This window comes from Lithobates pipiens, unplaced genomic scaffold (genome assembly GCF_037356315.1).
Source record: "Lithobates pipiens isolate NorthernLeopardFrog02 unplaced genomic scaffold, aLitPip1_a1.2 Scaffold_22, whole genome shotgun sequence".
Classification (NCBI taxonomy): Eukaryota; Metazoa; Chordata; class Amphibia; order Anura; family Ranidae; genus Lithobates; species Lithobates pipiens.
In genome coordinates, this window is record NW_027507784.1 from 237,588,569 (window position 1) to 237,610,405 (window position 21,837).

A 21,837-nucleotide genomic window follows, 5' to 3' on the forward strand; every position below is an offset into this window, starting at 1 on the left:
TTTGATGTGGTCTGGGAAGGCGTGATAAGGCCTAGGGTTAAGTCTAGAAACCAGCATCCTGTGGGGCTTATTCGAGTACTCATAGAACTTTTGTTTAGCCCACAGGATTGATTTGTCTATGTGAGACATGTCTAGGGATTTTATACGTTTCTGCAGGCCAGTGACCGTGCGCAGCCGATCCACCATGGGGGAGCGCAGCAGAGCCCTTTCTGCTCTGTGAAGCTCTAGGAGCAAAGAAGTTTTCAAGAGAGCCGCATCTTTTTTCCTTCGAGAACCGATAGCAATACATTCCCCCCGGAAGAAGGCCTTGTGGGCCTCCCAGAGGGTGGATGGGCTGGGCAAGGAGCCTTTGTTCAGGAGAAAATATTCGGTCAGGGCCGCCTCGAGTTTAGCATTGGTTTCAGGGTGCTTGAGCAGGGACTCGTTGAGTCTCCAGTGACATTTCCTGGGGAAAGCAGCAGAGAGGCATAAATCTAGAGTCAAGGGGGCATGGTCCGACCAGGTTATCGCACCCAGGTCAGACGACACTGCGTGAGATATCAAGGCGGCCGTAATAAAAAAATAATCCAGTCGAGAGAACATCTTGTGAGGAGGGGAGTAAAATGAGTATTGCCTACCCGAGGGATGTTTCAGCCGCCAAGCGTCGAACAAGTGATGTGTACAAATAAGTTTCCTAAAGGAGGTAGCCAGGGTGGGAGAGGCCGGGGTGGAGTGAGATTAAATAGAGATCGTCTGTCCCGGGCAGGAGAGAGCACAGCATTAAAGTCCCCCCTAGAACTATAAAGGGAGAAGAAAGCTTATGCAGACGCACCAAGGCATCTGTGAGAAACTTCACCTGACCTGAATTGGGGGCGTAGACGTACATGATCGTCATAGGGTTAGAGAGATAGGATCCCTGCAATATAATATAACGACCATGAGGATCCACTTGAGATGACCTAACCTGGAGAGGACATGAATTTCTTATTAAAATTGCTACTCCAGCTTTACCCGAGGGATCCGATGCCACATAAGACACCGGAAAATGTTTAGATGCGAATCTAAAGGAGCCCCCGGCCCGGAAGTACGTCTCTTGGACTAATATCACATCCGCGCCGGAGGCCCTAAACTCCCTCAAGGCCAGCCATCTCTTCCTGACGGAGTTCAGGCCCTTTACGTTATAGGAGACCAGTTTCAAAGCCATGTCGCGTCAGGGCAGTCAGGCCAGTGAACATGCAGGTCAAAGGGCGGAGGCCCAGACACAACACGGCTCAAGAGGGGGCCAGGGAGGGGCCCTAACCTGCCTATCAGCACATTATAATTAAAACAGATATTGCTAACAATAGAGTTAGTTGCAACATGGAAAGAAACACCTAAGGACATATGTAGACATAAAATGCACATAACAGTTACCGGCAAATGCATTAGAGGAAAAACCCCAATAAAAACAATAAAATCAAAATCAAAAAAATCAAAAAAAATAAAATAAATAAAAAAACACCAAGAAAACATCAAAACAATAGTATGAAAAAAAAAGACACATATCAGTCCCCCAAAAAGGGGGTATGCGTGCAGGCCCAAAAAGGGGGCCACTAAATATAGTGATGCAGAGCAACCATAAGGCCAGCACGGCCTAAAAAAAAACAAAAAAGGTCAGCAAGAAAAAATCTGAGAGGGTCAAACCCCTCAGGGGTCCTTGGCCGCAGCCCAAGGACTTGGTGGGGAACATGGCAGTTCCCAACATGGAAGGGGGTCCGTGACGTCCCGCCCCAACAATCCAGAGAGGTCGATGGCATTGTAGGGGCTCCCCATGTCCTCCGTAACAAAGTCAGTAGCCGAGGGAAGCAACCATAAACTTAAGTATATAGCAGAACCTTAGAAAAAACAGCCCAACTGGGAACTCTGAACTAGCGGTGGAACCGAGCAGGGCCGAAAACCAACTGTAGAGGCATACCTCACTCCCCGGGGGGGAACCATCAAAGTGGTCGCAACCCCCTGTGCGAGGCAACAAGAAGAAAAAAAAGGGCAAATTCCGAGGGGACCCCGACAGGTCCTCAGGTGGGGGGTCTGGAGCATTGAGAGCATTGGGGTGTGGAGTAGGCCCTCGATCCTCTTCCTCTCACCGGAGTCCAGATCCTGGGAGGAAGAGAGTTGTGTCTTGGGGTAGTCGGAGGTGCTTGGTCAAACTCTCCAGGGAGCGGGGAAGGCCCAGCTTCTTGAGGAAAACCTCCCCTTCCTGGGGGTCCCGCAGGGTGTGCTGGGCCCCCTCCATGGTGACACTCAAACGGAAGGGAAAGCCCCAATAATAAGGGACCTTGTGCTCCTGAAGGTGGGATGTGATGGGTCTCAGAGAGCGACGCTTGGCCAACCTGATGGGAGAAAGGTCACTAAACAGTTGAATTTTATCCCCCTTGTACTCAATGCTGGACCTGTTGCGCGTAGCCTTGGTCAGGGCCTCCTTGCTTTCATAGAAGTTGAAACGTACCACTATATCCCGGGGCCTGGCCCCTGCAGGGGGTTTAGGAGCCAGGGACCTGTGGGCCCTGTCCAGGCGCCAGTCTATGTCCACTATGTCCGGGGCCAGAGTGTTGAAGAGACCTAGAAGGTATGGCCTGATGTTATTGTTAGCTATCTTCTCAGAAACACCGCGGATCCTGAGGTTTTGGCGTCGTTCTCTGTTCTCGAGATCCTCCTGTTGGAGTTGTAGTTGGGAGACAGAATTTTTAAGAGTAGCGTTTTCCTCTTCAAGGGCCTGCACATAATGCAGAGTCTCATCAAATTTTGTTTCCAGGGTCGCGGTGCGTTCCCCTAGGGCATCTATTTCCCCCCTAAGTTCTCTGGAGATCCTTCCCATCTCCTGGGCTATGTCCCTGGTAACTTGCTGCGCCAGGGCCTGGAGTTTGAGATCCATCAACTCCGGTGTGAGGGCCTGCGGAAGGGGGGGGGGGTGGGGGCTGTCGGGTTGACCGCTGCGAGGAATCCTCCGCCATAAGAGAACTGACATAGTCCTTCGGATCCCCCTGTGTGATCGGGCCGGGGATGAGGGCCTAGTTACAAAGCGATCCATATTGGAGGAGGGCTGCGGGGGCTGCGGGGGTTGCGGGGGATGATACGCCGATCGCTGATCCCCGATTTTTCCCATGAAGTGCCTGGGAGGGATGAGGAGAGTCGGAGGCTTTCGCCCCTGGATCAATCTGTGCTAGCGTTAGCGTTACAGGGGCCGCGGATCGCGGGACGGGACCGGAGCTCACGGATTACACATCCGCCATCTTGGAGAGCTGCGCATGCACCCTAGTAGAGAGGTTTAAGACATAATTCGGGTTGGGAGAAGGGCGAATGAAGGCCTTTGGGTGTAGAGGAAGGGTTTGGGTGATCCAAGATGGCCGCCGGCTAGGCCAAGGCCTCAGTCTCAAAGTGTGGAGGTGACCGTGGGGTGGGTAGGAAACCTTCCTGGGGTGCCCAGTCCCCGCTGTGGCGGGGTAATATGTCCTTTCTCCAGGGGAAAATAGTATTGGGGCTGTAGGGGAGACAGACAGGAGATCCTCGGCTGGCCCTGGGTGTAGCAAGATGGCCGCCGGAGCTCACCTCACTAACCTGTGTTCCGATTGCCTCTCCGGTGTCCTTTGCTATGCTACGGGATCCGGTCCTCCAGCGTGGGGGCCCTGGAGACCGTGTGGTGCTGCGTGGTGCCGAGATGGCCGAAGGGTGGCCTGGATTCCGCTGTCCGGTGGTTGCGGGGACAGAGTAGGCCGCAAGATGGCGGTGTCCGGCCTGATGTATAGCTCGCGGCCGCGGGCCGGTTTGCGGTGCCGAGGCCGGCCAAAAACGGCCCCAGCCCGTAGCAGAAGTGTCCCGCAAGGGAGATGGGTGGTCCAGCGGGCTCCAAAGTGTGTCCTAAGTGAGGATAGACGTGGATTACGTCCCTCTTCTTCCGCTTCGGGCCACGCCCCCTCGAATATAATATTTTTATTCATCAGATCTCCCAAATCATTTTTGATTTTTATGTTTTAATATTTTTTTAAAAATTTTGTGGCTGTTTTTTTTTTTTTTCAATAAAAGTTTTTTATTTTGCATCAATAAAAATGAACAGAGTATAGCATCCAACATAGTATAATATAAAATACAATGAAGTCCTGCTAAGTAACCAGTACATGCTGGATTTGGAAACAAAATCAGAGAAAATAGGAAAAAATAACCCATACATGACTTGTGGTATGATAGTGAACCTTTAGGATCTGCCATACAAACTATTGTATCAAATCTCAGTTTCGCTATGCGAGAGAAAAAGAATAAAGGGATCCGTATTGTGGGGATCGCTCGGGATCCCACTCCCCTCTCCCGACACCCCAAAAGGGAACTCACTGTGTCCAGTGAGGCTAGCGGTCCCAGACCATCCCTCCCTGTTCCCCTCTAAGGGGGTGCTCACATGTTTCTCATAAAATAAACCCTGACTCCAGCAGGGATATATCCTGTATGCATTTTCTACAATAACTGAAGTACTTAACCTAAGGACCTTAGGTCAAGGAAGTATCTCCATAGCTGTAACTAAGATTAACAATCCAAAGTCACTTAAAGTGGACTCATCTGTATAACTAATGTACTAACTAGAGATAACAGTAGTACCAGAAAGATAAAACAAGAAAAATCAACATAAACATTTAATAAAAGGGACAGAAAAGGTAAGAAAGAGAAAGAGCAAAGAGAGGAAGTCAGATAAAGGGTAGATATAGTCGGTAAGGTGCCTTTTTATCTGTTGTGGCTCTCTGTGATTGGGATTACTGCTTATTGTCGATACCAGGTATCAAGGAGATTCCCAGATACCGAGCCCAGGGTTCCCATATCGCTGAGAATTGTTCTGTCATATCCAGCAGAGAGCTCACCAGTTTTTCTTGTTCGGTCATCCATGAGACTTTCCTCTTCATGGACGATAGTGCAACTGTGGGGGATTTCCAAGCCTTAGCTATGGTTAATTTTGCCCCTGTTAATATAAATAGTATTCATTTACGAGTAAGTTTAGGGATGCCCAGTGCTTGACCATGCAGCAATGCTATCGCCGGGAGTCTGGATAATAGTGCAGCCTCTAACCTTGCGAATTAGTTGAAAGACTTTGTTCCAGAAACCCCTGATCCTGGGACATTCCCACCAAATGTAGATAATGGTACCTAGTCCCTGGCATCCTCTAAAGCACAGAGGAGACGAGAATGGGAACATTTGGGCCAGTCTGGTGGGGACTAGGTACCACCTCGTCAAAAGTTTGATGTTAGCCTCTAAAAGAGAGGTATTATAGATGTCTTTGTGAGATCTAGAGTAGAAATCGTGCTAGTCCTCCACTTCCCAAGAGATCTGGAGCTCCTTTTCCCAGGAAGACATATATGGCAATTTATGTGGATTGGAGGCAAGTGACTTGTAGATTACCGATATTCCTCCCCTCTGCTCCATGGCTTGACCACACCAGCATTCGTATTTTGTGAACCCTGGAGGGTTAGGTTTGTTTGACCAAAGGGAGTGAATAAAGTGGGAAATTTGGTGGAACTGAAATTGCTCAGTAGGGGGGAGTTCCAGCTCTTTCACAAAATGCTTTAAGGGGTAGGGGACATGTACTAGAGAAGAAGTGTCCGATGCGGTATACCCACTTATCCAACCACCACTTGAAGGCTCTAATGTCCATACCAAGTTGGAATCGAGGGTTATGAAATAAGTGTGCTAACGGTTGAAATCTAGAGACCAGGGAGGGAAGCTTCCTGAGTCCCACAGAGAGAGAATGTGATAAAGTCGGTGCTAAAATAGGAGGTCTATTTCTGGAGGGACACCACAACAAAATATCGAGGGTGAACTCAGGTACTGCTTGTCGTGCAATAGTTATCCAATTGGGCTTTTCAACCTTAAGGTAGATAGTAGACAGTTGTGCGAAGCGTGCTGCTTGGTAGTACCAAAGGAAATCAGGGACCCCCAGCCCCCCTTGAGAGGTGAGATTAAAAAGATAACGGTTGGAGAGACAAGGTCCTTTCTTATGCCAAATGAATTTAGTTACTTTGCTCTGGAACACTTTCAGGTGGTCCCTCCTAATCCGAATAGGGAGTGAGTGAAAAAGGTATAACAATCTGGGTAGAAGAGTCATCTTGACTGAATTAATTTTCCCTGTCCAAGAAATGTCGTGGGATTCCCAACTTCTGAGATCTGCTTCAAATTTTCTATACATTGGAGGGTAATTTGCTTGATAAAGATTTTCTATTTTCAACGTAATTTTAATCCTCAAGTATTTAATAGGGGACTCACTCCATTCAAATTGATATGTGTTCTTAAGGAGAGAGACTTGTGGACTAGAGAGGGACACATTGAGAGCCTGTGACTTTGACCAGTTAACGTGAAGCCCTGACATAGCTGCAAACTCGTTCAGCAACCTGCAGATCACAGGGAGAGAGGAGGCTGGCGAGGTCACAAAAAGGAGGAGATCATCAGCGAAAAGGGCGCATTTATGAGTTGTGTGACCACACTGGACCCCTTTAATATCCGAATGGCCGCAGATTGCTATTGCCAATGATTCAATCATCATGGCAAATATCAGGGGGGATAGTGGGCATCCCTGACGAGTTCCTCTAGCTATTGTTATCGATTCAGAGTATAATCCCTGAAGTCTGACCTTGGCCTCTGGTTTCGCATAAAGAGCTTCCAAAGCTCCTATGAAGTTCGGTCCGAATCCCCATTGTCTGAGTATTGCAAAGAGATACGTCCAGGAGACTGAATTTAAGGCCTTCTGAAGGTCCAACGATAAAAGCATGCCCTCTTGCTTTTGCCCCCACGCCCAGTTCGTTTGAAGCACTGAGATAAGGTCCAACGCCCGTCTAACTTGATCGGGGCATTACTTGCCAGGAATGAATCCAACCTGGTCTTTATGTACGTACCGGCCTATAAAAGACGCTAGACGATTTGCCATCACTTTAGTGAAAATTTTCAAGTCGTTATTGATCAAAGAAATGGGCCTATAGTTCCCTGTTAAACTTGCATCTTTACCTGGTTTCGGAATTACCGAGATATAGGCTGTATTAAGTTGGTTAACGATAGGGGTACCTTTAGTCATTGAGTTAAAGAATCTAGTGAGGTATGGGGTCAAGGTGTCAGTAAATGTTTTATAGTAGGGGGTGGAGAACACATCTGGCCCTGGTGCCATTCTCCCTTTTCAGATTCTTAATAACCTCTGTCACTTCTGTGACCTTGACGGGAGCCTCCATCTCTGCCCTGTGATCCACAGAAAGCTTTGGTAGATTCAGGTCTGTTAGGAATTCCTCTAAGCGTGTAGTGTTCATGTGTTTATCTACTTTGTAAAGCTCCGGATAGAAGTCCTGGAAAGCTTTCATAATACTCTGTGGGTTAAGGGAGAGAGAACTGTCTGCCTGTCTGATCTTGGGGGGTGAACTGGGAAAAAATCTTGGGGATAATTTGGATGCGAGCAAAGGTCCTATCTTTTCCCGTTTCTGGTAAAATTTAGCTCCCGTCCATCTGATGGATTTCTCAGCCTTCGTAGTGAGGGCCAGGTTCAAGGCCGCTCGGGCTGCATCTAAAGTATGGCCGGGGACGTTATTAGGATCTTTTTTATGTTGCTTGCGCAGATCGCAGAATTCTCTTTCCATTTTTTCAATGTCGCCCATCTTGTCTTTTTTTCTGTTGGGCTGCAATTGAATTTGAATTTCCCCAGATCATCACCTTGTGCGCTGCCCAGAGAGTCTCTGCTGAAACATCACCAATGTCATTTAGTCGGAAATATTCCTGCAGGGCTCCCTGTATTTTGATAGCCCTAGTCGGGTCATTCAGAATAGATTGGTTCAGAGACCAATGAGAAGATTGGTGTCTGGGAACGTCCCTGCGCAGCTCAAGGAGGACCATAGAGTGATCTGACCAAGTCATATCTAAAATTTTGGAGCCAGTGGCCAGCGGGATATACCGGGTGGATAATAAAATATGATCAATGCATGAATAAGATTGATGTGGGTTTGAAAAATGAGTGAAGTCCAGTGTAGATGGGTTTAATTCCGTCCAGATGTCTGCTAATTGCGATTGAAAAATCAAACGTGCTATTTGAACGCAAATTATTATTGGGCCTAATCAATTGCGAGCAGTTAGGTTTGGACTTGTCGATACCAGAGTCGAACGCCATATTAGAGTCTCCCCCCATGATTATGATACCTTCTAGCAATGAGCCCAGATTATGGAGCATTTTCTGAAAGAACCTCGTCTGACCTTTATTAGGGGCATAGTAGGAAACAAATGAATATAGGAGATTATCAATAGTATCCTTAACTAGCAGGAATCTTCCCTCCGGGTCTCTATGTTCCAATTGTACCAAAAATGTGCAGTGTTTGGAAAACAGGATTGCTACCCCTTTTGTTTTATCTTCGGCATTAGCCAAGAAAAACAAAGGGAATGTCATGGTTATGCAATAGTTTGCCTGCTTACCTGTTTCTCATCTGTCTGCTTTTGTAATCCATCCTCTGGCATGGCTCCACCCTAGCTCCTATCAGGGAGCTCTATATTAACCTGTGCACTGCAGGCCAACCCTGCTGATCAACCTTTGTGTGTTAGCTTCCTGTTTCCTGCCGTGTGCTCTTCTGTTGTTCTGTTACCGACTTTGGCATGTCCTTGACTATCCCTGTTTGCCTGTGATCCTGACCTTTTGGCATGTCCCTGACTATTCCTGTCTGCTTGTGGCCCCTGTTATACCTGAAGGGTTTCACATGTACTGCCACTTTAAGGCTGGCTCCACCCAGGAGTGATGCCAAGGGTCAAGGGGTATGGTAGCCATCCTGGACACATGTAAGAGCCTAATAAGATGTACTGTCCTGAGATGCATGTTGCAGTGTACAGTGAGTACTGGAAATAAACTTCCATTGTTCCAGACCAGAGTCTTGTGTCTCTCACAACACAGAGGATATAACAGTGGCGACGAGGATGGGATTTACAAAGTGTCTATCAGTCTGAGAGAGAGACAAAGACATTGTGGATTGTTACCTGGATAAAAGCAATCACAGATCCCAGCAGGAAAATGTCATTGATCGGGACATTAAGTGAATTTGATGGAGAACAGACATCCTGGAGTTCCTGGGTGGAGAGACTGGAACAGTATTTCAGTGCAAATGCCATCCCAGGTGAAAGGCAAGTAGCAGTATTTCTGACAGTGGTCGGTGCTCAGACATATGACACTCTCAGGGATCTCCTTTCCCCTGTAAAACCAGCAACTAAGACATTGGCAGAGCTCCTGACACTGTTAGAGGGTCACTTCCAGCCTAAACCACTAGAGATTGCAGAAAGATTTCGTTTTTATCAGAGGCAGCAGCAGCCAGGTGAAGAAATTAAAGCTTATGTGCTCGCCCTTCGCAGACTAGCCTCTACCTGTTCTTTTGGGGAGTACCTACCTACTGCACTGAGAGATAAGTTTGTCATGGGACTGAATTGTGACTCTAACCAAAAGAGACTGTTAACAGAGAAAGACCTTACCCTTGCAAAGGCAATTGAGATAGCTTCAATGATGGAAATGGCTGTGAAAGATACAGAGTAATTGAACTCTCAGGGCAGAAGGGAAGAGGTGAAACAGGAAGTTTTCAGAACAGCAGTCAAGCCCACAGTTGCAAACAGGAAATACAGACCTCCACCAAGCCGGGGGTCAGCTTTCTACCGTTGTGGGAATACAGACCATGATCACAAAGTCTGCAGGTTTAAGGATCAGACCTGTCATAACTGTAATAAAACAGGACATCTGAAACGAGTTTGCCGGAGCAAGAAGGTGCGAGATAAACAACCTCTTAACCCCAAGACAAAGACCTATATGGTGGGAAGATATACATCACCATCTGAGTCAGAGGATGAGGAAGTGCTCCACAGTTTAGACATACATCATATGCATTCAGCACCCTCTGCAATGACTGTAGAGGTAACCATTGAGGGAAAGAAACTAAAGATGGATGTAGACACAGGAGCAGCAGTTTCAGTTATCACTCAGAAACAATGGAGACAACTTCAGACCCGAACAACTGTCCGCCCAACGCCAATCAAACTGCAGACATACTCAAAGCAGATACTCCACCCACTGGGTTATGCAAAAGTGCAGGTATTGTACAAGGGTCAGACAAAGAGACTGCCATTATATATACTAGAGAATGGGGGACCCCCTCTCTTTGGGAGAGACTGGATTGCTCACTTTGGTATGCCAGACATCGCCATAAATCCCTGTAACACTGTGACAATTCCATTAGGAGATAATGAGGGATGGGTGGTGTCCCTGAAGCAGCGGTTCCCAAAGATCTTTGATGACCAGTTGGGGAAAATAAAGCATGACTGTGTGAGACTCAAGCTGAAACCCAACGCCCAGCCTAAGTTCTTCAAAGCTCGCACAGTACCTTTCGCACTCCGAGCAGGAGTGGAAGCAGAACTAAGTCGGCTGGAGGAACAAGGTGTCATCTCAAAGGTAGAGCACAGCAAGTGGGCATCACCTGTTGTACCAGTGAAGAAAGCGAATGGGGACTTGCGCATTTGTGGCGATTTCCGCATGGCACTGAACTCCCAACTGGAAATAGACCAGTATCCTCTACCCAGAGTAGATGACATTTTTGCCTCTCTTGCAGGGGGTCAAAAGTTCACCAAGCTTGATCTCAAACAAGCATATTTACAGTTTGAGGTCCATCCTTCTTCCCGCAAGTTTCTGACCATCAACACCCACAAGGGACTGTATGAGTACAATCGGATGGTGTTTGGTGTAGCCTCTGCCCCAGCCATTTGGCAACGGAAGATGGATGAGATTTTGGCGGACATTCCTTTCACTCAGTGCCTGTTAGATGACATGCTCATCACGGGACGGACGGACCAGGAACACAAGCAAAACGTGGAGCTTGTGTTGGAAAGACTCCAAGAGCAGGGTCTGAAAGTGAACTTAGCAAAATGCCAATTCATGGTGCCGAAATTGGAGTTTTGTGGCCACCTTGTGGATGCAGACGGTATACACACCACAGAAGCCAAGGTTGATGCCTTAGTCAAAGCTCCTGCCCCAACCAATGTCCAGCATCTGCGATCATACCTTGGCTTGCTGAACTATTACCACAAATTTCTGCCAGATCTGGCACACACCTTGTTTCCGTTGAACAAGCTTTTGGAGAAACACTCCAGATGGGACTGGTCGGCTGCATGCCAACGCGCTTTTGAAGTCTCTAAGCGGAAGCTGTTGGCGTCACGCATGCTTGTTCACTATGACCTCCAGAAGCCTCTGACCTTGGCTTGTGATGCCTCACCCTATGGTCTGGGGGCTGTACTGTCTCACATCTTACCTGATGGGTCAGAAAAACCAGTGGCATTTGCCTCCAGGTCTTTGACAAAAGCAGAAAGCAATTACTCTCACATTGACAAAGAGGCTCTTGCGCTGATATGGGCAATTAAGAAGTTTCATCTTTACCTGTATGGTAGGGAATTCACCATACTGACAGACCATAAACCACTCCTTCAGATCTTTAGCCCTGACAAAGGCATCTCTCAGACTACTGCGGCCCGCCTCCAACGCTATGCCCTGTTCTTGGGAGCGTACAGTTATAAAATCCAGTATCGCGGTCATGATGCCAATGCTAATGCGGACGCAATGTCCCGACTGACAGGGAGGTCAATGGACTCCTCTCCACCGGTCAAGAGTTGTCGTTACACCAGCCTGTCCTTCTTGTCTTCTGGGGAGATAGCAGCCCATACAGCCAAGGATACCTTTCTGAAAACAATACTCTCCTGGGTACGGTCCGGTTGGCCTGCAACCGTCACACAGGATTATGAACCTTATTTCCGTAGGCGTATGGAATTAACTGTGGCTGGTAACTGTGTTTTATGGGGAGACCGAGTGATCATTCCACAGACCCTCCGGAGACACATTCTGGACTTGCTACATACTGGTCATCCCGGGGGCACACGTATGAAACAAAAGGCCCGAGGCTATGTGTGGTGGCCAAACTTAGACTCGGATATCACAACATATGTGAATGCTTGTGCTGGATGTGCACAAACTGCAAGAGACCCGCCTCGAGGGTGTGTCCAGCCCTGGACTTGGCCCACGGTTCCTTGGTTTCGACTACACTTGGACTTTGCAGGTCCAATCAGAGGACACACCTTCTTGATCATAGTGGACGCCCATTCAAAGTGGCCTGAGGTAATTCCTGTTACTCAGCCAACAACTAAGGCAACAGTTTCCATACTGTTACATCTCGCTGCTACATTTGGATACCCCAGAGAAATCGTCACAGACAATGGTGCACAATTCACCAGTCAGGAGTTTCAGCGTTTCTTGACTGCCCACAACATCAAGCACAAGTTGACCGCACCTTACCACCCAGCTACAAATGGTCAAGCAGAGCGGTTTGTGCAGACTTTTAAACGCTATTTCAAAGCTACAGTGGCTACAAGTAAACAGCAGTCCCTGTCACCCCAGCAGCTGGACTCCTTCCTTTCTGCTTACAGAAACACACCACATGCAACCACCGGGAAAACTCCAGCAGAACTCCTTCTGGGTCGGCAGCCATGGACTGTTTTGTACATGCTCCGCCCACAAACAGTCCAGGAACATGTACTGCAGTCCCAAGACAAGATGGTCAAACACCATGAGATCCCCCGATTCACAGCCCAACAAAAGGTATGGGCCCGATCTTATGGGGCTTCCAACACCCGTTGGCTTCCTGCTGTCATTGCAGAGACTTTGGGACCCAAGATGTATAGGGTCTGCCTGGAAGATGGTTCTATTTGCAGAAGGCATGCGGACCAACTGCGCCCTCGTTTTCAACTGCATGAATCCCTGACGCCGGCTGAACCACCAGTGTTGCAAGGAACTGCTTCCAGCGGATCAGGATGCATGGGAACTGATGATTGGGGGGACTCTGATCTTTTGAACTCAGCTCCAACAGAGCCCTCCAGCCCTGGTCCAGAGGTTGGTTCACCCACTGAGCTGGGGGATCCCTTCTTGGCACTGCCAGTGCCCATTCCAGTCGACCCTGTTTCCTCCGATCCCGAGTCGATGGGTGCCCGCCCTCAACGACACTGTCGCCCTCCTGACCGGTTTCAGCTTCAAGACCGGTTACGAGACTTTCGACGGGGCCGCCGAAAGTGATCCAATGACATTGTATCCCCGCAACTGTCCCTGGAATCTTCCTCTCACATCTGGATGCAGGAAAAGTCCTGTGCATCTCCTGTGTTTGGAGGACTGTTATTGGACAGTTATTAGTTAATGTTTTGTGCCTTTTCTTGTTTTGTTTTTGTTTTGTTTTTTGTTTTGTTTTTTTAGGGATGGATGGAAGGTGTTATACCTGAAGGGTTTCACATGTACTGCCACTTTAAGGCTGGCTCCACCCAGGAGTGATGCCAAGGGTCAAGGGGTATGGTAGCCATCTTGGACACATGTAAGAGCCTAATAAGATGTACTGTCCTGAGATGCATGTTGCAGTGTACAGTGAGTACTGGAAATAAACTTCCATTGTTCCAGACCAGAGTCTTGTGTCTCTCACAACACAGAGGATATAACAGCCCCCGACCTTGGCTTTGTCCCTCACTGTCCCTATCCTCCTGTTACCTACTGTGGGTGTGAGCTGGGGGACCCTGGGGGTCGCGACCTGGAGCCAGTTGCAGCCAAGTCCATCCTCACCACTAGAGGCGCTGGTGAACACCTGCTGGCTCTTAGACTCCGCGCCCCAGGGAATCTTACGCTGTAACCACAGTGGGATCTGTCTCCTGTCTGCAGCAGTCAGCCGTAGGGTCCACAACCTTGCGGAGCACTCCTGATCCCTACGGTGTGCATCTGTCACCTCGCCTCAAGGTGACCTGACAGGGAAATGGGCATGCAGGAAAGAGGAGGCATACCGCACCAGAAAATGAGTCTCCTGTAATAATAGTACATGTTTTGTGTGTCAACTTACCACAACACCATTATTATCTTTTTATTTTATTGTTTTATTTTTTAATCTCGAGGAGGTTGTTTGGTTACATAGTTACATAGTAGGTGAGGTTGAACAAAAAACACAAGTCCAAACTATGTGTGTGATTATATGTCAGTATTACATTGTATATCCCTGTATGTTGTGGTCATTCAGGTGCTTATCTAATACCATGTACACATAATTGGACTTTCCAGCAGACTTGGTACAGCCGACTGGAATCTGTCGGACAATTCGATCATGTGTGGGCTCCAGCAGGCTTTTTTTCCCAAAAGTCCGACGGACATTGAAATAAAAAATGTTTCAAATCTATCTGATGGACTCAAGATCGAAGGACTAAAAATAGTGAAGCCCGTTCATCTGTGTGCCGGTCCAATGGACCAAATACGATGCACGGGCAGATACAGCACCTGACTGCCAGAATGTTTCCAGCGCGATCCTATCACGCTGGTTCTCGGCTGCAGGGTACTGTACATCTCGCGCTGGCTGCAATAGGAAAAACACATTTTCCTATTGCAGCATGCGTGAGGGGGAATGCCTCTCCAGGGGCATACTAGGCCCTTAGGTCTGGTATTTATTTTAAGGGGAACCCCCTACGCTGAAAAAATTTTGTGGGGTCCCCCCAAAATCCATAACAGACCCTTATCCCAGCACACAGCCTGGCCGATCAGGAAAGGGGGTGGGGACGAGCGAGCGTCCCCCCCTCCTGAGCCGTACCAGGCCACATGCCCTCAACATGGGAAGGGGGTGCTTTGGGGAAGGGGGGCGCCCTGCGGGCCCCCCACCCCAAAGCACCTTGTCCCCATGTTGATGAGGACAAGGGCCTCTTCCCGACAACCGTGGCCGTTGGTTGTCGGGGTCTGCGGGCAGGGGGCTTATCAGAATCTGGGAGCCCCCTTTAATAAATCCCAGCCCCCCACCCTATGTAAATGAGTATGGGGTACATTGTACCCCTACCCATTCAACTGAGGGAAAAAGTGTCAATAAAAAAACACTACACAGGTTTTTAAAGTACTTTATTAACTCCGGGGGTGTTCTTCCAAGCTTCAGGGGTCCCTTCCGACTTCTCTGCACTTTCTGGTTCTTCTCCCACTCTCTGGCCTCTTCTCCCACTCTCTGGTTCTTCTGCTGGGCTCCTCCGCTGTCTTCTGCTCTTTTGCCGCTCTTTTGCTAGTGGTAGCCCAGCTTTCTCCTCTGTCGTCGTCGTAACCACGCCATCACTCGGTGACACCGCCCCTTATGCCTATATAAGTCTTCGCGCACCGTGTCCACGGCATTACAGCAGGAGAGAGCATTTTGTCAACATCAGAAGAACAGAAGAAGGAAGATGGCAACAAAAGAGAAAGCTGGGCCACCGCTAGCAAAAGAGCGGCAAAAGAGCAGAAGATAGCGGAGGAGCCCGGGAGACGAACCGGAGAGCAGGAGAAGAGGCCAGAAAGCGTGGAGAAGTGAGAAGGGACCCCCGAAGTCGGAAGAAGACCCCTGGAGCTGTCTAATAAACTACTTTAAAAACCTATGTAGTGTGTTTTTTTTATTGATACTTTTCCCCCCAGGTGAATGGGTAGGGGTATGTACCCCATATTATTTCACATAGGGTGGGGGGGCCGGGATCTGGGGACCCCCTTATTAAAGCTGTGCTGAGGGCATGCAGCCTGGTATGGCTCGGGGGGGGGGGCGCTTGCTCGTCCCCACCCTCTTTCCTGACCGGCTGGGCTGCGTGCTCGGATAAGGGTCTGGTATGGACTTTGGGGAGACCCCACGCCATTTTTTTGGCATACGGGGTTCCCCTTAAAATCCATACCAGGCTATGAGGCTCGCAAGGTGTCAATCTCGCCGATGAAAGCTGCGAGATTGACTTCCCTTTCTAGTCAAGTCGTACCTGCAGTCACGCTCAAAATGAACGGACTTTAGTCCATGTATGGGCAACTCCGCCAAAAGTCAGTCGGGAAGTCCATCAGACCTAGTCTGCCGGAAAGTCCGTTCGTGTGTGCACAAGTCCGCTCATTCGGAATGTCCGTCGGACCTCCGGCGAAAGTCCGTCGGGAAGACCGTCAGACCTAGTCTGCTGGAAAGTCTAGTCGTGTGTACGTGGCATAATAGTTTCTTGAAACTATCAATGCCCCTCGCTGAGACCACCACCTGTGGAAGGGAATTCCACATCCTTTCCGCTCTTATAGTAAAGAACCCTCTACGTAGTTTAAGGTTAAACCTCTTTTCTTCTAATTTTAATGAGTGGCCACAAGTCTTGTTAAACTCCCTTTTGCGAAAAAGTTTTATCCCTGTTATGGGGTCACCAGTATGGTATTTGTATATTGAAATCATATCCCCTCTTAAGCGTCTCTTCTCCAAAGAGAATAAGTTCAATGCTCCCAACCTTTCATCATAACTGATATCCTCCAGACCCTTTATCAGCTTTGTTGCCCTTCTTTGTACTCGCTGCATTTTGCAGTACATCCTTCCTGAGGACTGGTGCCCAGAACTGGACAGCATATTCCAGGTTCGGCTGGACCAGAGTCTTGTAGAGTGGGGGAATTATCATTTTATCTCTAGAGTTGATCCCCTTTTTAATGCATGCCAATATTCTGTTTGCTTTGTTAGCAGCAGCTTGGCATTGCATGCGATTGCTGAGCCTATCATCTACTAGGACCCCAGGTCCTTTTCCATTCTAAATTCCTCCAGAGGTTCTCCCCCCAGTGTATAGATTGCATTCCTATTTTTGCCACCCAAATGCATAATTTAAAATTTTTCTACATTGAACCTTATTTGCCATGTAGTTGCCCACCCCATTAATTTGTTCAGATCTTTTTGCAAGGTTTCCACATCCTGCGGAGAAGTTATTGAGTACTCCCCATTTATCACCACTCTCTGAACTCACCCTTGTAGTTTTCAATCAATGTACTCACCTTTAGTGATGGACGAACTTCCGACGGGACGTTTCGCGAACGCGAAACGCGAACGGACACAAACGTTCGCGAAAACGACCGTTCGCCGCGGGCTCCATTGACTTCAATGGGAGGCGAATTTCGCAAACCTTTAGGTCGAATTTGCGGCCACGGGGTAATTATTAGGGGGTAGCACGTAGTCCCACCACCTGGACAATAGCATAATACATGTATGAGGTGAATTTGGGATCGATAACTACAAGCATTTTTTTTTTATTTGGGAAATTGTTCTGACAATTCAGGACTATGGAGCTAATGAAGGCAATGGAGGAGAGGGAAGGTCAGGGACCAGGGTAGGCAAACAAGAGGGTGCAGGAGATACAGAGCACTGACAGCAGCACCGTAATACAGAGCACTGACATCAGCACCGTGACATACAGCGCTGACAGCAGCTCCGTGACATACAGCGCTGACAGCAGCTCCGTGACATACAGCGCTGACAGCAGCTCCGTGACATACAGCGCTGACAGCAGCTCCGTGACATACAGCGCTGACAGCAGCTCCGTGACATACAGCGCTGACAGCAGCACCGTGACATACAGCGCTGACAGCAGCTCCGTGACATACAGCGCTGACAGCAGCTCCGTGACATACAGCGCTGACAGCAGCTCCGTGACATACAGCACTGACAGCAGCTCCGTGACATACAGCGCTGACAGCAGCTCCGTGACATACAGCGCTGACAGCAGCACCGTGACATACAGCGCTGACAGCAGCTCCGTGACATACAGCGCTGACAGCAGCTCCGTGACATACAGCGCTGACAGCAGCTCCGTGACATACAGCGCTGACAGCAGCTCCGTGACATACAGCGCTGACAGCAGCTCCGTGACATACAGCGCTGACAGCAGCACCGTGACATACAGCGCTGACAGCAGCTCCGTGACATACAGCGCTGACAGCAGCTCCGTGACATACAGCGCTGACAGCAGCTCCGTGACATACAGCACTGACAGCAGCTCCGTGACATACAGCGCTGACAGCAGCTCCGTGACATACAGCGCTGACAGCAGCACCGTGACATACAGCGCTGACAGCAGCTCCGTGACATACAGCGCTGACAGCAGCTCCGTGACATACAGCGCTGACAGCAGCTCCGTGACATACAGCGCTGACAGCAGCTCCGTGACATACAGCGCTGACAGCAGCTCCGTGACATACAGCGCTGACAGCAGCTCCGTGACATACAGCGCTGACAGCAGCTCCGTGACATACAGCGCTGACAGCAGCTCCGTGACATACAGCGCTGACAGCAGCTCCGTGACATACAGCGCTGACAGCAGCTCCGTGACATACAGCGCTGACAGCAGCTCCGTGACATACAGCGCTGACAGCAGCTCCGTGACATACAGCGCTGACAGCAGCACCGTAAGCAGCCCCAGGAGGAAGTCAGCACAGCACAGGGATGGTGTGATCCCCTCATAATAAGAACCCCCAGGAGGAAGTCAGCACAGCACAGGGATGGTGGGAGCCCCTCATAATAAGAACACCCAGGAGGAAGTCAGCACAGCACAGGGATGGTGGGAACCCCTCATAATAAGCAGCCCCAGTAGAAATATGACACCGCTCAACCTCTTCAAAGAGGAGGGTAGGGGCATATAGTACGGTGTGCTTTTTTGGGTCAGGGAAGTGAGCCAAATGAATTAAGAAGGTCTGTGTGCTTGATTCCAAAAATTGTTTATAGACATATACATGGTCTACTGATCACATGTGTTGAATTCCTCCGAGATCCATGCCTCATTCATTTTTAGAAATGTGAGGTAGTTAACACTGTGGTGAGCTAGGCGAGTACGCTTATCGGTCACAATCCCCCCTGCTGCGCTGAACGTCCTTTCGGACAGGACACTGGATGAGGGGCAAGCCAACAGTTCGATTGCAAATTGGGCAAGCTCTGGCCAGAGGTCAAGCCTGCCCACCCAGTAGTCTAGGGGTTCATCACTCCTCAGAGCGTCCACATCGGCCGTTAACCCAATGTAGTCGGACACCTGACGGTCTAGGCGTTCCCTGATGCTGGATCCGGATGACACCTGTCGATGGGTCGGCTGAAAGAATGACCTCATATCCGAAGTCACCAACACATCTTCAAACCGGCCTCTTCTTGCAGGCGCTGTTGGATTGGTACCCGCAAATCCTTCTCTGGGAGTGGGAATTGCTCCTCTGCCAGCGCACGCAAAAGCAGAATGCAGCATTTCTCGAAGCAAGGCCTGGAAGTGCTGCATTCTGACAGCCCTCTGCGACGGCGGTAACATTTCCGCCATTTTGTGTTTGTACCGGGGGTCTAAGTACGTTGCCACCCAGTACTGGTCCTTGACCCTCATGCTTTTTATACGGGGGTCCCTATTAAAACACTGGAGCATGAAGGCCCCCATTTGCACTAAAGTGGAAGCGGTGTGGTGGCCTGGCTCCTGCTCATCATCCAGGATAATGTCGTCCTCTTCATTCTCCTCTCCCCATCCTCGCACAACAGGGATCCCAGAAAGGTTTAAAGCATGCTCTTCTTGCTCCTGCTCATCCGCCCCGGCACCATCCTCCTCTGACTCCTCATCAGACTCCTGTTGTTGACTTGTCTCAGATAGAGTAGCCCCCCCTGGGAATTCATCCAGCATTGCGACTTCCTCATCTTCCCGCTCCTGCTCCTCCACAGCCTGATCAATGACACGACGCAATGCACGCTCCAGAAAGAAGGCATAAGGTACCATGTCACTGATGGCGCCATGGCTGCGACTGACCAGTTTGGTGATCTCCTCAAATGGCCGCAGAAGTCTGCATGTGTCGCGCATGAGCAGCCACTGGCGCGGTGAAAAAAAACCCAGCTCCCCAGAACCGTTTCTTTCGCAGAGTTCATACAGGTAGACGTTAACTGCACGTTTCTGCTGGAGCAGCCTATCAAGCATATAGAAGGTTGAGTTCCATCGCGTCGGGCAATCGCAAATAAGACGTCTGACCGGCAGATGGTGTCGCCGCTGAATGTCAGCAAGGCGAGCCATGGCCGTGTAAGATCTTCTGAAATGGGCCGAGATTTTCCTTGCCTGCCGCAAGATGTCCTGGACCCCAGGGTATTTGACAAGGAATCGCTGCACGACCAAGTTTAAGACGTGTGCCATGCACGGCACGTGCGTGATTTTGCCCTGTTTCAATGCGCTAAGCAGATTGGCACCGTTGTCACACACCACTTTACCAACTGTCAAATTGAGCGGTGTTAGCCACTCATCTGCCTGTGAACGCAAAGCTGAAAGGAGTGCCGGGCCAGTGTGGCTCTTTGCTTCCAGGCACAACAGACGCAGCACGGCATGGCAACGTCTCACCTGGCATGTGGAATAGGTTCTGGGGAGCTTGGGCGGTGCAGTGGAAGAGACGCTAGCAGCGGAAAAGGAGGAGGCAGCTGAGGAGGAGAGGGAGGAGGATGGAGTAGGAGGAGGAGAAGAAGAGTCAGGCCTGCATGCAATCCGTGGCGGTAAAACCAAATCTACACGGGTGCCACGGGTTACATGCTTGACGGCCGTCAGAAGGTTCACCCAGTGGGCAGTAAAACTGATATACCTTCCCTGCCCGTGTTTGCTAGACCACGTGTCTGTGGTCAGATGTATCTTGGCACCGACACTGTGTGCCAGAGATACATTCACTTGCCGCTGAACATGGCCATATAGCTCTGGGATGCCCTTCTCTGAGAAATACTTCCTTCCTGGGACCTTCCATTGTGGTGTTCCAATGGCCACAAATTTGCGAAAGGCCTCCGAGTCCACCAGTTTATATGGCAGTAGTTGGCGGGCTATGAGTTCTGACAAGCCAGCCGCCAACCGTTGGGCAAGAGGGTTATCCGGCGTCATCATTTTTTTACGCTCAAACATTAGGCCCACGGAAGCCTGCCTTTTTGCAGAAAAATGTGAGCTTGGCGTGATGGAAGGTGGAGTGGAGGACAATTGTGAGGAGAGAGGAGAAGGAGAAGTAGAAGACGAGGCTGGACGGTGAGAGCCTGCAGTGTGGCTTTGTGTGTTCCGTTGCTCCCACTGGGCTCGGTGATGGCTGCTCATGTGCCTTCTTAAGGCGGTCGTCCCTAGGTGAGTATTGGGCTTACCGCGACTAACGCGTTGACTGCAAAGATTGCAGATGGCAACGCTATTGTCAGCAGCGGACACGTTAAAAAAAGCCCACACTGCGGAGCCATGTGCCGGTGTCCTGGGAGCGCCAGATGTGACCGTACATGGTCGATGACTCGCTCCTGATACATTTGCAGTCTGCTTTGTCCCTGCTGTGCAATGTAAGTCATTGCTGCTTCTCCTCCCTATCTGCTGGTCCATATCTCCCTCTGAACTCCCCTCCTCTTCCTCTCTTGTGGGCACCCACGTGACATCACTAGACACGTCATCATCAACGTCACCTTCCCCACCGCTATAAGTAGAGTAGGCAGCAACACCGGGGACCAACCTCCTCCTTGGGCTGATCTGGGTACTGGCGTCAGACTGCTGAGTAGCGCTTGTTGCTACCTCCTCTTCCTGATCCAATACCAAGAGTGGCTGCGCATCAGAAATGTCCTCTTGATATGGATCGGAAAATAATTCCAGTGACTCAAGCGGAAGGTATGTGGTGGTGGTGGTGGTGGTCGTGTTGTTGGTGGTAGTGTCTTTGGGGGTGCACATAGCAGAGAGTGAAGAAGAGGGTGCAGATCGAGAGGATGAGGAGGGTGCAGAAGAGTAAGGCTGAGCGAGCCACTCAACCAAGTCTGGTGCATCCTTTAAAGTAATTGAACGCACCTTCTGCAACTTCCCACTTTGGCTCAAGCCTGTTGCTCCTGCCCTACCCCTACCACCCCTGCGGAAGGGCCTGCCTCTTCCTCTGCATGTCATTTTTTAAATGACCCTGTGACAAAACTCTTAGTCCCTATACCGCTGAAGGACTGCTGCAGTATAGGTGAGCGGTCAGCAGTGGTGCACGTCAACCCTATCTATTGTGGACCGATAGCGGTCCTTACAGAACAGCAG